The sequence below is a fragment of the Aptenodytes patagonicus genome, chromosome 7 (assembly GCF_965638725.1).
Source record: "Aptenodytes patagonicus chromosome 7, bAptPat1.pri.cur, whole genome shotgun sequence".
NCBI classification, from domain to species: domain Eukaryota; kingdom Metazoa; phylum Chordata; class Aves; order Sphenisciformes; family Spheniscidae; genus Aptenodytes; species Aptenodytes patagonicus.
The window spans coordinates 3,697,600-3,701,678 of NC_134955.1; positions in this window are offsets into that span (position 1 = coordinate 3,697,600).

Genomic DNA, 4,079 nt, shown 5'->3' on the forward strand with positions numbered 1-4,079 from the left:
CATATTTTAAATGGTCCGTGCTTAATGCTTTCTGACTCATCTGTGACATCTACCAAGTTGTCTGTATCTAATCTGTGCTAATAAAAATCAGCATGACAAAACACTGCCTTGTATATAAATAGCCACAGGTTTCAGGGCAGTCACCGTGTTTATAGTGCCAGATTCGGTTGTTCACACTTTACCACTTGGTTTCCACTGCAGTATATTAACTGCCCATGCAAGTGGCCAATTAAAGAGAGTCTGTTAAGGGTTGAGGAGTCTTTTGATAAAGGCTAGCAAGCACTTCAGCAGGAAAGTTAAAAGGAATTCCCTGAAACACTGCAGCTCCGTTTATATGACACAAAGTATTGTTGTTTGCCGAGCACTGATGAGAACAGATTGTTAATGTACAAAACCCAGTCTGAAGCTAAAAAAAAAAAAAAAACCAAACCAAAACTACCCTAGTTCTTCTACCAAATAATCCAAACATGGATGGGATAGTGCAAAATTGTAATACCTAGCTGCTTTCAGGCAATACAACGTGCAAAAGGGAGGCACAGCATGAATTCAGTTTCCTGCGCAGCAGCCACGGTTTATGGATTTCAAACAAGAAATATTACCCTGAACTGTTTGTTTTAAAAATTGATTACTTAAAAAAAATAGCTTAATATCATGCCAAGAAATTTCTACGGCCAGTCACTTAAGGCAGACAATTACTTAATATAAAACAATGACAATTTCTTATACTATAAGTTTCATTATAGAATCATAGACTTGTTTAGGTTGGAAAAGACCTCTAAGATCATCAAGTCCAACAGTAAACCTAACACTGCCAAGGCCACCACTAAACCATGTCCCTAAGCGCCACATCTACATGTCTTTTAAACACCTCTGGGAATGGGGACTCAACCCCTTCCCTGGGCAGCCTGTTCCAATGCTTGACAACCCTTTCGGTGAAGAAATTTTTCCTGATATCCAACCTAAACCTCCCCTGGCACAACTTGAGGCCGTTTCCTCTCGTCCTATCGCTTGTTACTTGGGAGAAGAGACCGACCCCCACCTCGCTACAACCTCCTGTCAGGTAGTTGTAGAGAGCGATGAGGTCTCCCCTCAGCCTCCTTTTCTCCAGGCTAAACAACCCCAGTTCCCTCAGCCGCTCCTCATCAGACTTGTTCTCCAGACCCCTCACCAGCCTCGTTGCCCTTCTCTGGACACGCTCCAGCACCTCAACGTCCTTCTTGTAGTGAGGGGCTCAAAACTGAACACAGTATTCGAGGTGCGGCCTCACCAGTGCCGAGTACAGGGGCACGATCACTTCCCTACTCCTGCTGGCCACACTACTTCTGATACAGGCCAGGATGCCATTGGCCTTCTTGGCCGCCTGGGCACACTGCCGGCTCACGTTCAGCCGGCTGTCGACCAGCACCCCCAGGTCCTTTTCCGCCGGGCAGCTTTCCAGCCACTCTTCCCCAAGCCTGTAGCGCTGCATGGGGTTGTTGTGACCCAAGTGCAGGACCTGGCACTTGGCCTTGTTGAACCTCATCCAGTTGGCCTCAGCCCATCGATCCAGCCTGTCCAGATCCCTCTGCAGAGCCTTCCTACCCTCGAGCAGATCAACACTCCCGCCCAACTTGGTGTTGTCTGCAAGCTTACTGAGAGTGCACTCAATCCCCTCATCCAGATCATTGATAAAGATATTAAACAGAACCGGCCCCAGTACTGAGCCCTGGGGAACACCACTTGTGATCGGCTGCCAGCTGGATTTAACTCCACTCACCACAACTCTTACACATTAAAAAGAAGCTGGTTAGTACTGTCTATAGAACAGATTGATTGTTTTTTCATTTTAAGACCATTTGTAGATACTTAAAAATTTATAAAATTCAAACAAATGTTCCTGAAAACCGAGGATGACTGGTTTTGACTTTTTGCAAGCATGTAAAAAAATGGTGCAATTCCTTTTGAGCACAATATTAGAAGATATGTCTTGTCCATGCTAAAGACAAACTGAATGTTGAGAACCATTTCTTAGCAAAGTCTCCTGCTGCTAATGGACCTGCAACCTGAACGGTCCTGTGCTGAGCGTGAAGCAAGTAAGTAAAATAAAGACAGTTACTAATAGGTTCCCTATATGCTTTGTTACAGAGGCAGAAATTATATAGTGAATGGAAGGTTTTTGAGGAGAAAATAGTTCAGTGCCACGCTGGAGAATCAGGTATTAATGTCATCTCTGCCACCAGGTAACCTGTGATGCCAGCAACGTGGTGCAACAAGTGGTCCAGCCCTTCTTTTCTGAATGCCCGACATGACACCATGAAGTGTGGCAAAGATGGTGAGCACCTGAAACTTAACTCAGCTGCATCTGTGTTGTGGATATAAATGATGGGTAATGACCAGCACTATGAAATATCATGCCAAGAAGGTTTCAACCTGGGCAGTTTACATTACTGCACCTTTTTGACATTAATATCTCTGTGCTTTAGCTCCCCGTTTCCAAGCTGTCACTAAACAGTGTTCAAAATATATCCATTAATATATTAAAATTTGTGAGACACACAGATACTGAGTTTGTGAGAGCATGGGATCAGTAAGCTGTACAGCTTGCAGCTGAGCAAAATCAAACTAGGAATGGGTGTTCATTTAGTGAACACCATCTGTACCGGGCACTGAATGGGGCAGGACTCCTGACAAAAAAGGTGCTGCATGACCACTTTTTAGTTGCATGAGCAGGTTTAATTAAGTTTTTCTTAAATTCTGAGTGCTGGATTGAGCTTGGATACCTTCTAGTGTCATTCTGTGTGTGTACATGCAATTACATTTTATTACTAATCATACTATTTTATTGTGGGTAGGTACAGAAGTACTCGTTCTCTGTGACTCCCCAGGCTGTGTTGACCTTTGCTATCATTCATTCACACTATTTCATATAGGTTAAAGAAAGTGATTTAGTGATGTTTGTACCAATTAACATATTCCAGATTCAAATTGGTTGCTAATCAGGTTACCTCTGAAGTACAAATCAGATCTTTATCAGCTTAAAGGTATTTGGCAAGTGTCAAAGCCACTTGGTAAAACTCTGTGGTTTCTGGGGAGCTACTATTTACACACTTTTTCATTATCTTCGCAGCTACATCTGTTTGCTTCCAGTGCCTTCAAGACAAGTGTTTGTAATGCTAGCTGGGGCCAATACAGCTGTTTAATGTCATTGAGGTTAAGGGTGCTGGTGAGAATAAAGGGAGTACCACCTGCAGGATGAGCATCCATTAGAGACGGGAGAGACCCCAACCTTGGGGGAATCTTGTTAAAGAGGTTTAGAAGACATGTCCAGCCGTGCACCTCTGACTGACGGACGCTCGGCAAGCTTGAGAGCTCATCCATGAGGAACATTTTGGAGCTTTTGTTGGATAAACCTCTTTTATAAGCTCTTTCACTTGGCCAGACAGTAACTGGGTGCCGGCTCTGATCCCTGTCCGGGGTGGGGATTGCCCCAGGCTGGCTCACAGCAACTCGTGGCTGAACAGCGCAGTGGGATGGATGACCTCCACAGGGCTTCTTCATCACCAAGCCAAGGCTGCTCCAGTGCCTCCGCATGCCCGCCATCAACACCAAAACCCAGCACAATCATGGCCATTTCCCATCTGCAAGCCCCCTCCCGGCCCTGTGGTGGGGCAGCCCCCCCCAGCCAGGAAAGAGCAGGGAGAGCCTCGGCTCCTCCACCAGGCACCATCCGGGGTGAGGACCACAGCTCTGCCAGGCCTTGGTGCCCCTCTCCTCTCCCTCCCGTCTAATGCTAACCAGCAGAGTGGCTCTGTATTACCTGGTGGGGAAAGGGCACGTTACAGCTCCCCGGTGCTCACCTTCCACGCCGAATCCTGCTCCGAGAAACCCTGATGCTACTGTGAACGGGAGCTCGTCCATGAGGAGTTACACATTAACCCAGGCAGTTAGGTTGCTATCTCACCCATGTGGTCTCGCTCTGGAGCCAGAGTGTCTTTTCGTTCATGCCTTTCCTTCAAATGAGGTTTGAGATAAGCAGGCTGATTTCCCCGGGCGTGAGCGTTGCAGCTGGGAGGTTACTGCCGTGCGACGACCTCAGGTCT